General features: G+C 50.3%; 1 protein-coding gene across 3 annotated transcripts in view; it reads left to right on the top strand.

Moving 5' to 3' along the window:
• Nucleotides 1–22657, top strand: part of TRIM62 (tripartite motif containing 62) — a 354686-nt gene that overhangs the window by 184571 nt on the left and 147458 nt on the right. The window lies entirely within an intron of this gene.

The raw sequence follows: 22657 nt of genomic DNA, 5'->3' as shown, positions 1-22657 counted from the left end.
AGTCTGCTTTTGAAAATTTGATGTAAAACTGTAGTCGTTTTTAGAAAACTGTCAAAGTAGGTACACAAAATTTGTGATGTATTGGTCCGGTCCACGGACTCACTTCCTCATTTGTACGTGTCTGCTGATTGGATGCTCAAAAGCGTGAGGTGCGTCACATTTTTTGGAAACGGCCGCCATGTTGGATCCTCCGACAGCCGCTGGTGTCCACGGATAGCGCAGTGGGGAAGAAGTCTGGAAAACACATTTGGGGTTATTTGGTGGTCGAAAGAGGGGCTGGAAAGGGTCGTGGGGGGGTGGAATAAAGATGATAGGGAGCTTTTTTTTATAGGTGAAAAAAGGGTGTGCTGGTGGCCGCCGATTTTTGTCAACATTTCAGCTGTAGGAGTTTCAGGGCAAGTTTTGTTATTTGTAGGTGTATTGTATGTATTATATGGTTTAATTCTATTGTGGTGGTTGTGGCAGTGGCCAGATTCTTGGGGGAATGGCCTTAGGGTAAAAGTAATAAGAAATAAGGGAAAAAGAGTGGACAATATTGCAACACGATCTTAACATGGAAAGGACAGCCAAGTGATGATGCTGGCTGTGGTGTGAGCTAGGGCAGAAGCCATGCACAGAATCACGGTATGTAAACTGATAATGGAGTCGATACAGCATAGTAGCAATGAGATGAACCAAGTACAGATGACCTAGTGAGAAAGGATGATGAAAGTCTAGAAGGAACAAAGACCAAACTGCTGCTAGCGCAGACAGCTAAGGACTAATCCAAGACTTTGCCCTGATAGCGATGTTAAAGTATTTTGGGGGTTCTGGGGGAGGTTGGGGGTGGGGGTGGTAACCAGTTCTGATAAAGGGTGGTGGAGGGGGTGGAGCTAACATTGGGGGAGACTGCTCTGGTATCTGTGTCCTGAAATATGCACCAATGCATACAGCAGGCAAGCTTCCGGGACCAGCCAGACACTGGAGTTCTACTGGAGCTATGTGGGATGGTTCGTGGAATATGCGAACCTTGGGATAACGGGCGAGATGTACGGCGTCCATTTTACTCATTCAACATGGAGAAACACATTGCGGCAAGTAACGGTATAGCCGTTGGTTCACATCAGGAAGAGGCTGTAGCCACGCCCCCAGACTGGCAAGCAGTACTTCCGTATCCATCACCCGCACATCGGCGCGTTGCTAGTCTCATCCCAGAGTCCAGCCGCGCTTCGCAGACATAAGTATGCATTCGTACCCGCTGCCTTTCCACTTCTTTCCTTGTTAGTATAAGTACTAAGTTGGCTATCCTGTGTCTGTTTCTCCGCTCCCACTTGTTGTTGAAACTCCCTTTACCGTTCGCTTTAGGCAAACATCGGATCGCGGCTCCGATCCTCCGCCGCCTTCTCCACCTTCTGTGGAATCTGAAGAGCTCTTGTGTTTACGAGACTATCCTTCATCCAGGGATATTAGGACGCAGGTCTTGGTACAATCTTGAATATAGAGTCAGATTTCCTTCATTGGCATTTCTCTTGCTGTACCCGGTATTTTTCCATTCATCACAATCTCCTTTCTTAAGGATTCATTCATCTCTCTACACGGACCATTACGCTACCTACTTCCTCCCAGTACTAGCAGGGGATTAGTCTTTCCAGAGTCTCCTTCGGGTGGTAAGCTTAAGTGACATTCCATCTCAGTTAACAGGATCAGGATTGGGAGGGGAAAGACTAAGTCTAATTTTCATTCTTTACACTTTGTTAGGCTTTGCAACTATTCCCCCTGTTTTCTCCAAAACTGCCATCCAGGAACTTAACCCTCCGGTCTTCCACGGGGCCTTACCAAATCATTCAACAGCCTGGCTGAGCTGTTTTGCTGTTCTAGCCAAGAACCCCATGCTAGAACCAAGATCCAGACCCGCAGATCTGTAACCCAGAACCCGTCATATCCAGTCTAAGAGGCCACACAGACCAGAACCTGTCGGGTGGCAAGCAAATCCCAGCCAAACCCTTAACCAGATCTTTGATGGGCCCATTCCATCCCAAAGCCTAGGAGTGAGTATTTAGTCTAGAACTGTCCATATTCATCTCTTAGTATTAAGTAACCTATTCCATCCATTTCAACCTATTCAGAACTGCATTATAGAATCTTGTGTCCATCCTGAATTCTTCTCATTATTTTGTCTGCGATAATTGTAGCAATAATCATCTTTGCGCTGATATTTTTCTGAAGAGGGACAAGTCTTTTGACGCACAGAAGTCAGAGTAGAGGCGCCGCTGTTCTGGTGGCTGCCCGTTGAGTGTCTTGCTTCTTCATAGCTCCTTAGTATAAGCCTATCTCTTTTGGCAAATCTTTAAAGTGCTTCTTTCATTTTTGAAATCTTGATTCTGTTTCTGAAAAATCTACTTTCACAAAAACCTCAAACATTTGAACCGCACGTCCTAGAACCAAAATTTTGAAGCTATGATCCTAAGCTTTCTAACGAACCTAAAACGACATTCCTTATAGTTTTTCCGTAATCGCGTTTCACGCACGCGGAAAAGTTGGTTAAATTTCACCACATGTCAGAATAGCTGTTTCTTGTTTGCAACTGCTGAATTTAGTTTTCAATCTGATAATCATTCATAATCATTGCTAGTGTTGACCTGAACCAATCCAAAGTAACTTTTTCACATTCATTGCGATCACATTTATAAGCATATTGACCTGTTTTAAAACCATACCTGTTCTCTCCAAGTTTGCTGGGGGAACTGGGATTGAACTGCATTATTGATTGTATTCCTGAAACCTGTATGCCCTAATTTCCATCTCTTCATATTGCATAGTTGGGGGAGTGAGTAGTCACAGGGGAAAGAGTGATCATATTGTCTCTTGTGGAAATCAGATCAAGTTTTATTTCTGTGCTGCATTCTTTCCGATTATTGCATTTCCGTGAATCCATATAAAGTATTCTCTGCTACAGTATTCTTCCTATTACTACTCCTAACTGATTAAAGAGATTGTTGATATTGTAATATTACCCATTGCTGATCACCATTCATATTCATAAGTGTGCTATTCAGATATTATTCTATTCATAAAAGTGTGATATATATATATTTTTCAATTCTTAAAATAAACCTTTTAATTTGCAAAACAAACCTACTTCTTGGCTCAGTGAGGTCGGGGAGATTTAAAGACAGGAGCGTTATATAAGGGTTCATCATCCAGATCTAAAGAACTTTTGACATAAAAATATAAAAATAAGGGTTTCCATTGGGCATCCCAGACTAGGCATTGACTTAGTTGGAATGCTGGATTGAAATCACTTACACCCCTCCCCCACTCATCATGCACCCGCCCCCCCCCCCTCCTCCTCCACCCCACAGAAGTCTGGTTTCCCCACCCAGTCAGCCATCCCTTTTGCAGAAACAGCACCACCTGTCATGGTTTATATGCTTGTGCTGGGAAGTCCAGGTCGTATTCCAGAATGGGGGACCATGTCTTGCACCTTCTCTGCCACCAAGTTGTCCCAGATCTTAGTCCACCACTGGGGGATAAGTAGGCCATCAGGGTCCCTCCTGTACGGGCAATAGCTGCGTCCTCAGTGTGGCCATTGTCCTTTGATCTGGGACAAATCCCCAGAACCGTCACCCCTAGAGCAGCACCTCTGTTCTAAGGGCAACTTTGTCTGCATTATGTCCTTGATTATAGAAGTTACTTTGCCCCAGAAAGTCTGGACTTGTGAGCATCTCCCCCACATGTGAAAGTATGTCCTTTGCACACCACATTGCCAGGTCCAGGGAATTATCAAAATGGTGCAGCCGCACTGGAGGGAGGGTGGGGGGGAGGAGTACCAGCAGTACTCTTTGTAGGCCCATTCCTTGTTTGTCACACATTTTGGAGGAGGAGTAATTCAACAACCAGATATCCACCCATAAGCTGGTCTTCGATAGGGTGACCCAAGTCTGCCTTCCATTGGTCCATGTAACGTGGTCAAATGGCCCACGTATATGACTGCATGAATTGGTACAGTTTGGAAATGGCGCCCACCTGTGCCCCCTCCAGTAGAAGTCTCTCTATGGCCCCCGGTACTCCGGTTGCCCCTTGTCGCACCTGGAGATGCACTGTCCAGTGCCTGATTTGGGCATACCCGTACCTGTCCGCTTCCGATACGGCAAACCTTTCCTTACCGTCGGCATATGTTAGCGGGACCCCATTTTTAAAAAGCTGGGAGAGGCTGTGTAGGCCACCCAGTCTCCATCTACTGAACTCTGTGGGCTGTAGACCTGGGGCAAAATCTAGGGTATAGAAGAATGCAGTGTGCTGCCCTGGCCCCTCGGGAAAACCCTTAATTTCATCACTCAGTCCCATGTCTTTGCAGTGGTTCTGGAGACTGAGAGAAGCTCCGGCCAGTACTTCCACGCTCCCGGAGAGATATGCAGTAAGGAGGAGAGGGGGCAACGAAAGCCTGGACTGCTCTATGCTTACCCATGGGGGGGGGGGTTCCTCTGTTGCCAACCAAGTGGGGGATGATATCCAGTAAGGAGGAGAGGGCGCAACGAAAGCCTGGACTGCTCTATGCTTACCCATGGGGGGGGGGTTCCCTCTGTTGCCAACCAAGTGGGGGATGCTCAATAGCTGTGCCGCTGCATAGTAATTTCGTAGGTTGGGTACCATCATCCCTTCCAGGCACGCTCTACCCATCATCACCGCCTTGGGAATTCGCACTTTCTTCCCGCACCAGATGAACCAAAGAACGTTGCGTTGCAAGCGGAGCAGGGGCGTGCTGGCGATCTCTACCTGGAGCACTGCACACTGGTAGAGGAACCTTGTGAGTAAGTTCGCCTTGCAGGTTGTAATGGGGCCCATTAAGGACATGTCTTGTGATTTCCACCGCTCTTAGTCTACTTCTAGGTCCTTGAAAATTGGCGGGAAGTTAACACCGGGTTTGATCCCTAAGGGCAGTAGGGACGTAGGGCCTCGATTCCTCCTGATGTCAAGCCCACCGCCAATGCCCCAGACTTGGAAAAGTTAACTGAATCCTGCAGTGCGCTTAAAGAAATCTAGTTCTTTAAGGGAGTGTCACAGGGAGGACTAGAGGTTAGTCAGGGCGAGCATCACATCGTCGGCGAACAGGGACACCTTGTAATGCCTCTCCCCACCCTCACCCCCTCGATAGCAGGGTTGTTCCGAACGCTCTGAGCAAAGGGCTCCAAAAGGGCAAAGATGAGTGAGGACAGGGGGCACCTCTGTCTGGTACCACATGCTCAATGGGATGGGGCCTGACAGCCACTGGTTAATCTTAAGGAATGTTCTTGGCGATTGGTAAATTGGCAAAGACCATTGTCTGAAACTGGGGCCCAAAATGGAATGCCTCGAGAATCGGCCTCATTAAGGTGCAGTCAACCTTGTCGAAGACCTTGGTGGCGTCTAAGGCTAGGAGTGCCACTTTGCTCCCCTCCGAAGCAGTGACCTCCACCAAGTTCTAGGGTCTTTCCAAAGGTTCAGCAAAAAGATGGATGATTTCTGCATGGATGCCATGGTTGCCCTGGTCTACCTTAAGAAGTAAAAGAGCTTTAAGGGGGTCAGGCATTGCACCCGGAAGATTTTATAAGATAGAGGCATAAAGCCATCTGGGCCCAGGGCTCTAGCTTTTAGGGATTTAATCGCTGCATCTACCGCCTCTGCAGCAATGGGCCTATATAGAGCTCCCCGATGTGTCCCAGTAAGGTGGGGGAGAGCTGCCTCTGTGATATATTGTGTCTGCTCCCCCAGAGATGGGGTGGCTGACATTGTGTCAGTGTGCCTCCGCTCGCTGCGATTTAGGCTCCTCCACGTATTCTATTATGCCTTCAGTATCACGCAATCCTGCTACTATATTCATCTGCCTTACGTTTGCCAGTTTTGTGACTAGGAATTTATTAGCCTTGTTGCCCGTTGCATTGTAAACCTGCTTCTTCTTGATGAGGCCTGGGCTGTATCCACCGAAAGGTCCGCCTCCATCTTATTACACGCTGTCTGTAGTGGTCTGTGCGCCTTTGGGGACCAACCCTTCTTATGCCTAGATTCCGACTCTGCAATCTCCTCCCTCTAGCTGGGTTTTTATTTCCGTGCTGCGCTAAAGGTAGGTCGCTCCATGGGCTATAAACTCCCTCCTGATTACCACCTTCATGGCATCCCACACTATCGTAATCGGGATGGGTCCCTCCTCATTATCCCAAAAGTAGTCCCTAATGGCTTGCAATGTCCTTCCCGCATGGCTATGTCGCTAAGGATCAGGTCATATAGCCTCCATGGAGGCTTGGGAGCGGAGGCCGGGTCATGGATCCGGATTGTTAGGTGAACTTGCACATGATCCGACAGGGTTTGTGTCCCAATCTCAACATCCTCCACGAATGGCATCACCTGGGGGCTTGCCAGGAGAAAGTCTATGCAGGAGGAGGTACGATCGACGTGAGAGAAAAATGAATAGTCACGTGCCTCCCCGTGCCTCAATCTCCATGTGTCCACCACCCCGAGGGTCTTGAGCAGATGCTGCAGCACCACATCAAATTTCTATTCCCTCTGGCCGGCCTTTGGGTCTTGTCTATCAGCGCGTCAGGCACCCCATTAAAGTCCCCTCCTGTTACCACCTGGCCCTCTGCGAAGGGAGCCAGCTCTGCCTTCAGGTCCTCAAGAATGCTTGCTATCCATCGTTCGGGCAATAGATGACCACCAGATTGTGTAACTGACCAAACAGCAGGCCTTTGATACCAGGAATCTACCTTCCAGGCCCTGTCGAGTTTCCAGTTCCTCAAATGGGACTCCCTTTGCAAGGAAGGTTGCAGTGCTCCCCCCCTTCTTGGTGCCACCAGAGGCCAAGAATGTGCTTGCTCCGCAGCCTGGGAAAGTCTCAGGGACCAGATGGGTGCCTTGAATAAACACTATAGCGCCATCCAGGGCTATTATTTATTTATTTTTACTATACGCTGCAGAATGGAACTGTGCTTCGATTGAGAATTCAGACCCTTGACGTTGAGTGGTGAATTTCAACTTAAAGGGTCAGGGTGGGGGGGGGTGGAACGGGGACTGCATCTCCTTTGCATGACTGATGCAACCAAAATATTTTAACTAAAGCGGACTAAACAAACGGAACAACCAGTGCCAACCGAGCACTAACTAAGTTGTGCTGATCATCCATGTGACCAGCGAGCAGCATTGCTCAGAGGTCTGGTCGTGTCCATGCGGAGCCTGGGCCAGGATGATTCTGCAGAAATAACCATGCCGATTCTCGGCGCGCCATCCCAAAGGCGAAGCCCAAGTAGCTAGGTGTCAAACATGGGGTTCACTTCCACTTCAAATGAGTTCCCTGCCACCGACCATGGAGTGCGCTGAAGCTTTGGGTCTCCCCCACCCCCGCCTCCCGAGGTCCATGAACTCTGCAGAGAGGCCTAATCACCAATCCCCTGTCGCAAGTTACCCGGTAGATCTTCTGCCTCTTCGAGGGAACAGATTGTTCTCATGGTGTCTGCTGTGGAAAACTGGAGGGTAGCTGGGAAGATCCATCTGTGTCGTATTTTTTTTTGTCTTGGAGGATGGCGGTCAACGGCCTCGGGCCCTTTTCTGTACGGTCGTCATCGCCACGTCCTGGAAAATCTACAGGGAAGCCTCCTGGTACATTATATCCCCCATGCGAGCGGGCTGCAGCCATATTGTCCTGCTTGGAGGAGGTGTAAAAATTAACTCTCTTAATGACATCTGCCTGGGGGTGCGATGATCCCCTGCTTTGCCTTACCTGCAGCCTATGCATGCGGTCCAGCAGTAGTGCGGCTGGCTCATATTGTGGAAGCAGCTTCTTTAAGACGTTGCATGCGTTATTTCTCTGTGCCCTGTTCTCCATGTCCTCCTGCTTCAGCGCCATGGCTGCACTCTTCCCCCTCAAGAGCCTGAATCCTATGCTGCAAATCTGCCAGCACTCCTGCTTGCTCCGAGGTCCGGTCTTCAACCTCCCCAACCTCTTTTCTGCCTCCACTACACAGCCATCCAGACACTCCAGGTTAGTTGTCAACTCTGACATGCATTCTGAAATTTCCGCCTTAATGTCTTTCATGAAGGCTGGGATGTTGTCCTTCGTGGCAAGTTGCTCAGGGGAGTGAACCATAGCTCTCACCGTCTGTTTTCTAATCCTTTTCCTGAGATTGCAGCATGGTGGCGATATCTGTGAACTTGCTATTTTTCTGCTGTTAGGCCATGGCAGACCCACAAGGGGCAGAGTGCCCAGGGAGTCTGCGCTTGCCTTTTAGGGGTACAGGCGGTTACTAGGGGGCCTTCTGTCTAGTATGGACCACCAGGGTAAGCGCAGCCCATTGGTGCTTGTTATGTAGGGCCTTAGGTTGATGCAGAAATCGAGGTGAGCTGCCGGAGATCCATGCTGCGCAGGGTTTTCATTTTTCACCCATGTTAGGGCACAGAAGTCTCTGGCCCGGGATACTACTCACCGCTTCCCGCGGGGCCTACGGTGGTTGAGACTGCTGTTTTGTTGTACGTTTACCCCCTCCACACACACGCAACCAGCTTATTCAGGGACTGGCGGAGAGAATGGAGGTGCAGCTGCACCTCCCCCCACCCTCTCTCAGCTGGAAACAGGTCAGGTCCGATTTGTGCTGTACTTGCAGGGGACCTGGGTGATGGCCTGCTAGCTCCACACCTGCTCTCCAGAGCGGCAACGCAATCACCAGGGTCCGTTAAGTGCAAGGTGGTGTTCCTCTCACTGCAGCCATATGACAGCCTGCTTGACTCCCGGCTGGCTAAGGATCAGAGCTCCCGTCCTGCTGGTGCCCTGGGAGCTGGCCACAGGACCCCTTGCACCACCTCCTTACCGGCGCTTGAAGTATGACCCGCTGTTGGCCCCCTGGTCAGCCCGAATCAGATCAGAAGCTCTCCGTGGCTCGCCGTCATCCCACAGGGGCTGCCCATGATGAGACGCATGATGGAGGAGCCATAGCGGGTGTAGGTGATGCGCCCCACCCGGCCCGGGTCATCAATAACGCTGCTGGGTCGGATCCTCTGTTTTGTTGCAGGTAACTAACGGTGTGGACCTGGAGCCACCATAAGGCCCATGGTGCTGGGCGCTCCCGCCAGAGCTCTAGAGGGGCCATGGATCGGATTGGCGGCACTCGCAAGCTCTGCTCACAGTAAGCTGCTCCTGGGCATCTCTCCCCGGTATATACTCGCTATCAGCTCTCAAGTCGGCACTTTGCTGGTGAAAACAGGCTTCTGGCTCTGAATGGAGGCTCTCAGCAGAGCTGCCACATCGATGGTGCTCCAAGCCACGCCCCAACCAGTAAGGCTTTAAAGGAGAGAAGATCAAAGCTTGCCCTAGGTCGGCCAGTTTCAGAATCTCCATCTTCCACACCTTTGAAAAGAAAATCTTCTGAAGGTAGACGTTCAACCGCAGACAAGTCTACAGAAAGGCCCGGCCCAAAAACGCTCCAAACATTCAAAGCGATTGTGATTCCCGTCACTCTTCATCTTCATCATGGAAGAAGAATAAGAACCCACACCATTTTTCTTCATCTTTGGATTCCTCACCCAGCATATGTCGGGTATGTTTTCCCAATAATACCACCATGGCGACTGAATGGGAACATTTCTGTGAGAAAATGATGGGATGTTTTTTCAAAGACTGCCCCTCCTGGTCTATCAAAAGAGCCAAAGAAGTTGATTGAGCCCACTGTGCCTTCCAAGAATGGCTGGGAATCAATTAAGGCTTCGATCTGTGGGCTCAGTAGCCTGAGTCGGAAAGCCTGTGAGATGTCTTCTTGAGTGGTGTCGACCACTGAGATGGCATTGAAGCCAATATCTTGAGTGACTTCCTCAAAGTAGTCAAAGGGACTCTTGACATAGATCTCTGAGTCGACTCAGAGATTCAAACCCCAGTCTAAAATGGATTTCCTGAAATCCTTGGGTCGGTTTTTGAGGAAGATGAGGAAGACTACGACATCCTTTTTGTGTATGACCGCTTTGGAACTCCTGATGTTCCAGAGGAATTGATTTCTGATAATTCCTGTCTAGAAGACATGACTTCATGTTTAAAGGATGACAGTGGTTTGGATATCTGAATTTGACACACCAGATGTCCACTCTCACCTAACGGCAGCCGTTACGCCTGTCATGGACCGGGTGATCGGATATTTGGGATGGGATTGTCCTGCAAAGTACATTACCAAAGATGATCTGACAAACATCTTAGATAGAGGCCATCCTAAGGGGCCTGTGCTACCTTTCCATACAGAACTAAAGAATCCAATTATGGAAATATGGAGAAAAAAAACACTACTCTGGCTGTAAATAAAGAGTTAGTGAAGAAGTACAGACCTTCTTCTGTGGACCCTGATTTCCCATGAAGGCATCCAACACCAGAGAGCTTAGTTGTACAGGCGGCAACCTCAACTTCAAAAGTCACAGCTTATCCAACCATCCCTCGTAGGGACGATAAGTGTTATGACTCCTTTGCAAAAAAGGGTATTTTCTGCTGGAAGATAACGCAACTTGTGCATTAGCAAAATACAGCTTCACGCTGTGAAATGTGATTGCCCAAGCTTCAAAAAACATTCCTGAAGGTGAGATGCAAGAAGGATTTAAAACCTTATTAATGATGAAAAAGAAGCTTCCTGTCTGTCCCTTCAATCGGGCATAGATGCATCAGATTGCATTTGCAGATGTGTGGGGTGTCGCACAGTAGTCTGTAGTTTAGCTGCACAGATCTGGTTCACCCTTGATGTTCAGTCAAGGCTCCTAGATATGCCCTTTGATGGGTCCAATCTATTTGTCCCTAATGCGGACGATAGCCTAGAGAAGTTACAGGCTTCAAAGGCTGCAGCAAAGTATTTGGGGGCAGCCATCCTTAACTGCAACACCCACCTTCACAGACTTGGGGAGGGTGGTAGTCCTTTTGCTATTAATCTTCTTTTGGCCAAAGGGCAAGGGGTCTGACAAGCCAGAGGCAAGGGGCAAAGGTTTGCACATGCCCCTAGAGGCTGTGCAGGAAAACTGCTCAGGCAACAAACCTCCTCCTTGCACTCAGCTGCAGGCCCAAAGCTCTCTGAGCCCTTTTCTGACTGGACCCTATTGGGGTGCAGGTTGAGACAGCATCTGCAAGAAGGCATTGTATTACTCTAAATACATGGGCTATACAAACAGTGGCTCATGGACACGGTCTCCCCTTTCTGCAAAGGCCCAGTGATTGCCAATGAGCGAACATTCTCTTTGGGATCCAGATCCTCTCCTCCTATAGGAGATTATTATGTTTTATTGCCATTTGCAGTAAACCAACGGATAAACAATCTTAACATATCCTTCCCCCAAACTCCCTTTATCCCTTTGCGCTTGACCAACCATCTATTGACCCCTGTACTGATTCTTCCTTAACCAATTTGTCTCCTCTTCACCAACCCCTGCGGCCCCATCTCTCCCCTGAATAGCGAACCAGTCGATCGTCCTTGTCACTCTGGAGTTCTCTGTGGCATATCTCACCCCCTCTCTTCTCTGCCCTCTCCGTCCCTCCTCCTGCACCCCTTTTGTCTCATGGTGGTCTCAGATCTTTTGATATGCATAGGTCATACAACAGCTGACCCCAGTCTGCTCTTACCCCCTCCTCATCTGTTGGATCTTTATTAGCCTGCAGTATCTCCAGTTCCGCCATCCCCCTACCACAGTGTCACTGACAGGACTTGTGGGTGTTTCCAGGCTATAGCCATTCAGCGTTTTGCTAAGATAAATGGGAAGCTCACCAACTTATTCAGTGACTTTTTGTCTTTTCACTTCTGAAAGTATTCCCCACAGGCATACTCTTGAGTTTCACTCCAGCCTTGTTCCTAACATTTTGTTTATTCCTTTGACAACCGTTTCCCAATGGCTTGCTCTAATGCTGCATTCCCAGACCATATGCCAGTGTCCCGCCGGGCCCCTCCCACACCTCAGGCACTCATCATTGAGAGTCCCCTTCATCGCCCAGAGCCTAGTTGGGGTCACATATATTCTGCAACAGATTAAACTGAATCAGTTGGAATCTTGTGTTTTGTGATGCCTTTTGGACCTGCTCCCAAATCTTTATCCATTCCGTTTCAGATATCTGGGACCCATCATCCGCTTTCCATCTACCCTACCTCCTCCTGTAGGGTCTTATAAATGCAGGAGATTTTCGCCTTTCCCCCTACTTGCTCCAGTAGTACTTGCATTAACGGGCTGACCGGTGGTTCGTCAGGTATTCCTTCCTATAACTCTTCTAGTCTCTTAACTACCGCTCCACATGCCAAGAATAGCCCCTTTGGGAGCCTGTATTTTACGCACCATTCTGAGAACGTCGGCAGTGTCCCTCCTCCGAAAAAAAGTTCCCCACCACACAGTAACCCTTCACCCGGAGCCTCTGTCCCCCAGTCGTCCCGATAGCCTGCCTTCATTTTGGGTCCGAGCTCCAGGGCAAGGCCCCACTATACAGTCCGTTAGGTCACCTCCTCTGAATGTACTTTTGACACACTTCCCTGACCGCCTGGAACACATTTGTCGTCCTTTTGTTTCCCACCGAGTCCCACAACAATTCCAGCCCGATTCAGTGGGTCTGTAGATTCCTCACCAGCCTTTCAAAGCCTCTCCACCTGACTGTCCCCCTTCCATCACCATTTGCAGTTGTGCTGCTATAAAATAGCCCTCATAATCCTGTAAACCGAGACCACCCTCCAATCTTGGACGTCATAGCGTTGCCAGTGACACCCTCCTCCTTCCTGTGTTCCACAGTAATTCCCTGATTCTAACATCCAACATTTTGAAACACACCTTCTTGATCAAGTATGGTATATTGGTAAAGTAGTAGAGCAACCTCGGTAGTATCGCCATTTTACATATCGCCACCCTTCCAATAAGAGAGGGGGATAACCCTTTCCAAAACAGAGTCTCCTATTTTAGCTAGCGCCCTCCCTGTGTTATGTACAAATGTTTCCTCCATTTCATGAAATATTCAGGTACCCAATTATTTAAATGATTTCTGTCTCCCATCTTAACCCCCAGTCCAGCAGGTCCTCCCCTTTACTGTCTAACAGGAACAGTAGGGATTTCTCCTTATTTATTTGAAAACCTGATAGTTTTTCGAAAATTCCCCAGCACCTCCAGCATCATTGGGAGATTCTCCCGTGTGTTGCCCACGTATAACAGATCGTCCACGTAGAGCGATACTTCTCAACCCCCGTCCGCCCCCATCTCTTGTTGTATATACCCCGCCAGCGGTTCCAAAGCCAATGCGAATAAAATCGGGGACAGAGCGCACCCCTGCCTCGTCCCTCTGTCCAGCTCCCATTGTCCAGACACCCAGTTGTTAGTTCTCACCACTGCTAATGGTCTATTGTATAATAGCCCCTGCAACCTACGAATTTTCGTACTTTTCCAGCACCCGGAATAACCAGCACCATTCTAGGGAGTCGAACGCCTTCATGGCATCGAAAGAGGCTAACGCCATTTCCCCCTCCTGGGTTTTGACCTGGTCCATTACATAATGTAGTCTGACGATATTTCTTGTTGTTTTCTCCCCCCACCCCCCAAAGAAATCTGCATTGGTCCTGGTGTATCAACTCTGGAACCACTCTCGCCAGTCTATTCGCCAGGATCTTTCCCAAAGTGTTCCCATCGACATTCAAAAAAAAAAATAGGACGATACGACATGCAGTCCAGTGGGTCCGTCCCCTCCTTCAGCCGGACACTTTTCCCTCAAATATTCCTGGAGGATACCTTACTCAAATGCCTCCTTGTACACCTTCTTGAGCCATGGGGGCAGGAGATGTACCTATTCGCAATAAAATTCTACTGGGAGCCCATCCCTTACCGGGGCTGTACCTTTCTTCATCGTTCGCAATACCCCACATATATCCTCCTCCTCTATCGGACCCTCCAATCCTCTCGGTCTGCACCCAGCATTGGCAGTCCGATCGCATGGAGTAACTCGTCCGCATACTCCTCCTCATACATTCCTTGACTGGTATACAGCTCCCTATAGAATTCCTGAAAAACCCTATGAACTTGCTCTTGGGTACCCACCGGTTCGCCTGTTCCATCCCTGATTTGGGTTATAGTGCGGTGTGGATGCCCCTTGTCTATTGACCAGGCCAGTTGTTTTCCTGCTTTGTCCCCTTCCCCATGTAGTGGAGATTCTTGTTTGCTACTGTCGAAATTTGCAAGGTCGACCAGGGTCTTATTGTATGACGACAGGGCCTGGGCCAGTCTCACTAACCTCCCCTCCCTCCAGCCGCTTCCCTGTCCAATTCCGCCACTTGGTTGCAGGTTACTTTGATCCAGGCCAAAAAACGTTTCCTCCTGCCTACTGTCGTGGACATATAAACCCCTCTTTTAGTTGCCTTAAAGTCAATGGCACCCCCACCGAGGCCACTGACCCTGCATTCTGTTCAAAATAGTGTTCTAACCCCCCCGGAGCCCGTTCCTGAATGCAATATCCTTAAACGTCAACCCCTCCATGCGCCGCAACCCTCGTGGGGGCCTCTTTCCTGTCCCCCCCAGTTTCGCCACTAAGGGGGAGTGGTCCGATAAGGTGCAACCTAGGTATTACATCCCTTCAGCTTTCCCTACCGGCCAACAGATAATCCAAGCGAGAGTAGGTCCCATGTGCACCCGAGCGATACGAGAACCCCCTCTCTTCACCATGTGCCTCTCTCCACAGCTCCACAAGGTCTAGCTCTTTCATTACCCTGTGTAGTGCTGCCATGATTAGCCTCTTATGGAGCCCTGACCCTCCCTCACCATCCAAATTCACATCCAGTTGGCAGTTAAAATCCCCTCCCCATACATTACAGGAGATTCTTACCTTTGTTGAAAAAAGGTGTCGTAGAGAAAAGTACCTGTAGCAGAGCAAAACCAAGGTTGTTACTCCACCTATTTCCTGGTCCCCAAGAAAGACTGAGGACTGTGACCCATCCCGGACCCGAGGCGCTTGTACAAGTTCCTCAGGAAGGATAAATTAAAGATGTCCACTCTTTCGCAGATCCTCCTGGCCCTTCAGCTCCAGGACTGGATGGTGTCACTCGATCTTTAGGATGCTTACTTTAATGTGCTTATACATCCCATACACAGGAAGTACCTGAGGTTCGCCTTTGACAGTTCTCACTATCCCATTTCGAGTACTGCCTTCCGAGCTCACCTCTGCAAGGTCTTCACCAAGTTGATGGCAGTGGTGGCAGCAAATCTAAGTAGGGGAAGGATTCACATCTCTCCCTACCTAGATGATTCGCTGATGAGCGCTCATACTCCTACGTCCCGTCCCCTTTCCTCCATACTTATGGACATACCTCCGTCCTGTGGGACGGGACCGGAGCGCTTTGTAAAAGCAGCCAAAAATTTCAAATTTGTTTAGTCCTTCCTCTCTTTCGCGGATCACCCATCAGTCCTTTTCTCCGCTTGTTCGGGACTGGACATGCTTGCATCCTCAGAAGATCTTCTTCCCTTTTTTTCCTCCTCTCTGGCTCTCGCTAGCGATCGTGTACTAGTCTGTCTATGTCGTTCAAACTAGACTTTCCAGATTGTTCATCGCGTCACTGACGCTTCGCGAGGGCGGATCCCCATCCTCTTTGTCTAGAGTGTTTGGTTCCGGATCACCGTTGGGACTCCTGTTTTTATTGCGACTCCCTTTTGGTCCGGGCACTTCAACATCGGTTGGAGTGGTGGGAGGAGGTGTTTCGACGTACTCCTCCTTCGCATTTTCAGGCGTTTATCGATGAAAAGAAGAAACGCCCGCTAAGTTCTTTACTTTTCAGAGCACCCCGGCCGGGAGATACTTTTCCGGGCTCTTCCCGAGCCAGGAGGAGCATTGATCGCTCTGTCACCGGGGATTGCCCCGAGGTGCCTTCTGGGCCTAATAATTGTTTCAGAGTTTTCTCCGAGGGTCTCAGTAAGGGGACTGTGGATACCGGAGCACGCTCCGAGGCCCCTCCTGTGGGAGCTGCCTGTAGACCCTGTTCTACTGAGTCGTGGGGTACCGGAGCTCGCTCTGAGGCCTCGTTATCGGCTTCCCTCAAAAGTACTGGGGTGTGCCCCGAGGCCTCGGCTGGGCTTGGTGTTTCCGAACGGATGTTCGAGGCCCATGCTAGTAAGGCTGTTACCGGATATGGGTCCGAGGTCCCTCGTGCAGAGGCTAAAGTGACCAACCTTTCTGAGAGGCCTGATCGGTGAAAGTTGCTCATCACCGTTCCCACTCTTGTGGTGATGCCAGAACTGTTGAGGGGGCAAGAAGTGAAAGTTCTTCCTTTACCGGCAGTGCCAAGGTCCTTCCTGTGAAGGCTAGTTTGGCTATTGGTATGCCGCAGAAACATTCCAGGCCTCATAGTCGGCCGAGGTTCCTTATGTTGAGGCTAAAATTAAGACCCCTGACCCACCGATGGGGACCCCTGCCTCACCTCCATACGTGCCGCAGTTCCCTTCAGGTGATGGCAAAATGGCGGCAGTTCCCGCCACGACCACGGCAGCCATTTTGGGTGCTTCCCCCTACAACTACGCCATCGGCCTCAGGTGTAGGAGTTGGTTCCGCGGGTAAACATAAAATTCCTTGTGCGCATCCGTTTCATCCAGTTAACGATTGGAACGCCCAGATGCCCCTTCCGCACAATGTCTTGTTGCCTGTGGGTTCGGCACCTTTGATTTTTGTGGCCACTTCAGGGGATGGGCCTGTGTGGCAACCCTCCCCTCTGCGTCCCTGGAATTATCCTCATCAGAGGCCTTCTCCGGCAGTTCCAAAACCATCTCCGGAGGACGCCTTTTTCGGCTAATTTCAGACGCTCATGCGTACCGACCTCATGAGGGAGTATTTCAAGGGTCTTTTTAGGGAGATATGCCTGCCTGCGCCTCCGGCTCCACCTGTTCCACCAGTGGTTCTGCCGGCGCTGCCCTTTCCTACAGTGCCTCCACCGTCCCTTCTGCCCTTGCCCCCATTGTCCCCCGTGGACAAGGCGGTGCCTGACAAGGTTCAGCAGGATCCTGACCTGTCGGATGATGCGCAAGGTGAGCAGGACAGCGAAGACCAGCCCCGCTTTATTAAAGCTTTTCACGACCGGGTACTGGACATGATGTGCCTATTGGATGTTCCAGTGCCGAGGCACCCTAGCCGCAGGAGGGTGTGCTTTCGGGGGCGTTCACCTTGTCTCCTTCGGAGCGTACCGGCCTGTTCTTGCAGAAGGACATTTTGGCCGCGGTCCGCAGGGTCTGGGAAAAGCCACACTCTGGACTTTTCGTCAATAAGAAAATTGACGCGCGATACAGGCTGCATTCTTCGGAAGAGGTGGCCCTGTCATCTTGTCCGCCCTCCTCCTCCACAGTAGTGGCCGTGGCCACTTTGCAGTCCAGGCCTGCAGCGTCCTCTTCTACGACGGCGACTCAGGTTCTGGGGAAAGAGGACAAATTCCTGGACTCCCTTGGGAGAAAGATTTTCGCAAACTTGGCCTTGCAGTTCCGGCAGGCTAATGCGGAACTGGTGTTAGCGGGGGCGAATATGAAGTTGTGGAAAGGTCTGTCGGAGTTAGAGTAGTTCATTCTGGTCGAGAAGCTGGAAGACTTTAAGGCGGGTTTATCTGATGCCAGAGTCTTGGACCAGGCTCATCACATCGACACGTTGGCTTGGGTCCTTATGCTGGGTGTTGACACCTCTCGACAGGCGTGGTTGCATGCCACCATGTTCTCGAAGGAGGTGCAGGACAAGGTGTTGGACCTGCCGTTTGACGGTAAGGAGCTTTTTCATTCCACAACGGATGTGGAGCTCACCAAAACGAAGGACAGCACCCAGACAACTAAATCCTTGTCAGTCCTGGTTAAAACCCCTTTTAGGACCCAGAGACCGCTGTTGCAAAGCCGGCCCTCATCTGATTTCAGGGGCTTCCTAGACCGGAAATCCTGCAGAGTGGATACTCCTTCGGGTAATAACCGCCGGAAGCAGCAACAGACTCGGTTTTTCTCCCGCTCCTCAGCCTCCTCCTCAGGTTCAGGTGATAACACCACTGAAAAGCCTGCCAAATGAGGGTTCTCCTCGCTCGCAGGAGACCCCGGTGGGAGGACGCATTGCGTCTCATTGGGAGGCATGGCAGACCATCATCGAGGACAGGTGGGTCTTGTCAGTCGCGCGGGCGGGCTTCCGCTTACCTCTACCCCTTACCCCACCCTTCAACCCTCCTTTCCAGCAGTCGGGATCGTCCTCCCTAAAAGCTGAGGTGCAGAAACTGCAGGACCTCAGAGCTGTGGAACAAGTTCCTCTTGGGGAGCGAGGGGAGGGCTTCTATTCCCGGCTGTTTACAGTGCCCAAACCCAACCAGGCTGGCCTGTGCACCATCCTAGACCTTTCCCAGTTCAATCTTTTCCTACCCCAAGAGAAATTCAAGATGATCACGCCTGGCCAGATACGGTCTTCCCTGCAGATTTGCCGATTGGCTCAGGATGCCTACATGCATATCCTTATCTGAGGTCCCCACAGGAGATATCTCCGTTTCTCTGTGGTAGAGGAGCATTTCCAGTTTCGAGTGCATCCTTTTGGCCTAAGTTCGGCACCACGTGTCTTTACGAAAATGATGTCGGTGATCGAACCTATCTTTGTCTGCAGGGTATCCATGTATATCTGTATTTGGACGACTGGCTCTTGCGCAGCCCTTGCCCGCTGAAAGCTGCCTGCAATCTTGAGTCTCTCCTCCAGCTCCTGTTCCACCTCGGGCTGCCAGTGAACTGGCAGAAATCTTCCATGACGGCCTCTCAGGACTTGATCTTCCTGGGTTTTCAATTGGAATATGATCGACTGCATAGTGTACCTGACAGGGGACAGAATGGCGGATCAGTTGGCCACGTGTCAGATGTTTGCGCAGTCGGAGAGCATGTCGGCCTGGTGGTTTGAGGCTTCTGGGCCTCATGGCGTTGTGCGATTTGACGCTTCCTCTTGCTCGCCTCAAGATGAGGCGGACTCAGATGGCTCTTCGGAGCTCTTGGCTTCAGGCTGTGGATCCGGACTCCAAGTTGATAACGATTCCGGCTTCCATGAGAGCGGACTTGGACTGGTGGTCGTCTGTCAGCAACCTGTCGGTGGGCGCAGGGTTTCAGGACCCAGCTCCGACGATAACTGTCACGACGGACTCCTCCCTTCTGGGGTGGGGTGCGATGTTGGATCTTCTTCAGGTCTCGGATCTTTGGTCGCCCCAGGACAAGCTCCTCCACATAAAATCATTTGGAGCTCCTGGCGATTTTCCCAGCGCTCAGGACGTTCAGATCGATCATAGCCAACAAGGTGGTCCGGATTCGCACGGACAATGTGGTGTTGATGTTTTACATCAACAAGCAAGGGGGCACCAAGTCTCCCCCGCTCGTGGCGCTGTACATGCAGCTTTGGGAGTTGGCGGTTCAGCATGGTGTCTGGCTACTTGCAGTACACATTCCGGGGCAGCTGAATGTCACGGCAGATGCTCTGTCGGCGGACTATAGTCAGCTACGAGTGGGAACTGAAGGTGGAGGTCCTCTCATGGATTTTCCTGCGCTGGGGCACTCCGGAAGTGGACCTCTTTGCTATGGCGGCAAACAAGAAGCTTCCTCTGTATGCCTCCAGAAACGGACTGGGAGCCTCCTCTCTGGGGGATGCTCTCGAGATCCGATGGCACAACATGCGGGCTTATGCCTTCCCGCCTCTGCCTTTAGTTCATCGGACGATTTGCAAATTGAAGAACTCGGTGAACTGTTCTCTTCTGCTCATAGCCCAGTGGTGGCCAGCCAGGTTTTGGTTCTCCTGTCCGTGTATCCGCCGATCAGGCTACCGGTGACCCCCGATCTTCTTCACCAGGGTGAACAACAACTGTGGCACCCCTCCCCACAATCAATCAGCTTGGCGGCATGGTGCCTGAATTCAGGTCTTTAGAACAGCTTAGCCTGTCTGCGGATAACATGTGCATTATCCAGGCAGCCAGAAAACCTTCGACTAGGTCCCATTACAGAAGCAAATGGCTTAGGTTCTGTCATTGGTGTTTAAACAAGCAGTTGGACCCAAGGCAGGCTACGATTGACACAGTATTGTCCTTTGTATCCTACTTAGTAGAGTCGGGAGTTCACGTTCTGTCATGTAGAACTTATCTTTCGGCGGTTTACGCCTACCTATCTACGGACCAATGTTCTTACTCTGTATAATCCAGTGGTTGAGACATTTTGCAGGCTTGACACGCCTTTATCCTCCGATTTGCAGTCCGCACCCGGCGTGGGATCTAAATGTGGTCCTGACGGCATTGTGTCATAAGCCTTTTCGAACCAATGGCCACGGTGGACCTCAAGCACCTGTCATGGAAGGTGTCCTTTTTGGTGGCAGTCACTTCGGCAAGGCGCGTGAGTGAGCTCCAAGCTTTGTCGGTGGAACATCCCTTCTTGGCTTTTCACAAGGATAAGGTGGCCCTGCTTTCTTGCCGAAGGGGGTTTCTGAGTTCCATCTAAACCAGTCTATTTCCCTGCCAGTCTTTTCCCGAACCCCGCATCAGAGGCGGAAAGGGTTCTACACTGTCTGGATGTTCAGAAGGGCTCTTATGTTCTATCTTGACAGAACTTCCAAACTTAGGAGCTCTTCTCAACTGTTCGTCACCTTTGGTAATCCACAAGGTAAGCAGGCCTCTAAGGCGACCATCTCCCGATGGATCGCGGCCTGCATTACGGAGTCTTACCCTAAAGGTATTCATGCACACCTGGTGCGGGGCAAGGCAGCCGCAGTTGCTTTTCAGAAATATGTCCCCTGGGAGACCATCGCAAAGGCAGCTACTTGGGCCGCCCCATCGGCTTTTTGTAAACATTATTGTTTAGACCTGAGTTCAAGAGATGATGCTCAGTTTGGTCAGGCTGTGCTGAAGAACCTGTTTTAGTAAGGGGTTTTTCCATCCACCCATAGTTCCTGTAAGGAGTGCTTGGGAATCTCCCATAAATATGGAGGAAAGGGGACAGGACGTAGGAGTATAACCAGGTTACTCACCGTAGTGACCACCTTACTCCTAGTCCATAGTCCCCTTTCCTCCATACGCCCGCCTGTTGTCCCCTCTAATAAGGTTCCTCTGTTATTGCTAAAAGGTCACTGACCTGGCGATAGAAAAGCACTGATGGGCGATGCGTGGGGCGGAGTCGAGATGGGCGGGTTTACGGCCACGTGCCGGGCTCCGCGTAGAAAGAGAGGAAGGACTAAAATAAATGTTTAATTTTTGGATGCTTTTACAAAGCGCCCCGGTCTCGTCCCACAGGACAGAGGAATGTCCATAAGTATGGCGGAAAGGGAACTATGGACTAGGAGGAAGGTGGTCACTACGGTGAGTGACCTGGTTATTCTTCCAAACAATCTCTGGCACATCTCGACAACACCTGCCACTCCCTCCACAGACTGGCCTTCTCCTTCAATTTCAAGAAGTGCCAAGTGACACCTTCTCAAACACTGCAATTTATTACAGCGGTGCTGGACTCGTCCTCTTGGTAGGCTTCGCCCCCCCGAGTTGCAGGCTCAACATATATCTTGCAGATGATAATGAGATTTCAGAACGCCCAATATCTACGGCATTCGACTTTGAGGTTGCTGGGCCTCATGGCATCCTGCATTTTCCTGGTGCCTGAGGCCCGCCTGAGGATGAGGTCCCTCCAGTAGGCCCTCAGATCCCAGTAGTCGCAGTTCTCAGGCAGGATGACAGACCTTCTTTAGTTCCCAAACAAGGTCTCTGGTGGGCCTGCAAGGAGAACGTGATGATAGGGGTACCTTTTTGGCAATCCTGGCCTGAGATAACTGTAGTCACTGATGCTTCCCTCATTGGATGGGGAGCTCACTTGAGGGATTTGACAATGAGCAGGCTTTGGTCTCATGCAGAATGTTATGTTACGGATGTTGTCTTGTACCGCGCACCGGTATCATTGGCATAGTCTCCAGGTGCTCACATGGCTCTGTAAGAAAGAGAGCGGGGTGGGTTAGTGAGGGAAGAGGGATAGGATAGAAGTTGTGCTCTTCTGTTGATGCTTGAGGAACCGGGAGGAAACGGCGTCCTGTGTGAGTCGGTTTTCTAAGTGAGCTTTAGCAACAAATCTCGACACTTCTGCTGTTGGAATAAGTTTTGTCGCTGGTGTAGAGCTAAAGATATAGAACCCTTCCTTTGCAATACACCTGCATTACTTTCTTTTTTTACTGCACCTAACCCATCGGGGGCTGCAGGTGGCTACCATTAACGGATACTTGGCAGTGTTATCTATGTCAAAAATGCACTCCCGAACAAGGCTCTTTAAGGTACTTACTGTAATACCATTCTTGAAAGGTCTGACAAATTCATTTCTACCGGCCCCTTTTCTGGTTCCGTCGTGGGTTTTAAATCTGGTACTTAATAACCCGCAATGGGAGCTCCATTTTGCATTTTGGCTGCTTCATTCCCGTCATCTCAGGTTACTAACATAGAAGACCATCTTTTATTAGCCTTCACTTTTGCTAGTAGAGCGAGTGAGCTTACCATGCAAACCACCTTTTACTGTGTTCTCTAAAGAGAAGGTAGTTTCCAAAGGTGGTATCTGAATTTCATTTAAAACAAAAGATTACATTGCCAACTTTCTACCCACATTCCCACCCTTCTACACATGCTTGCCCCAGAAAGGGCTCTTGGATGTCAGCCATCAGACATTGGCTAAATTGGTCACAATTAGGCCAAGCAGTGAC

The sequence above is a fragment of the Ambystoma mexicanum genome, chromosome 8, assembly GCF_040938575.1.
Source record: "Ambystoma mexicanum isolate Mex_15411 chromosome 8, UKY_AmexF1_1, whole genome shotgun sequence".
Taxonomy (NCBI): Eukaryota; Metazoa; Chordata; class Amphibia; order Caudata; family Ambystomatidae; genus Ambystoma; species Ambystoma mexicanum.
Note: the sequence above shows the minus strand (reverse complement) of the source record. Positions and strands in the feature narration are given on the sequence as shown.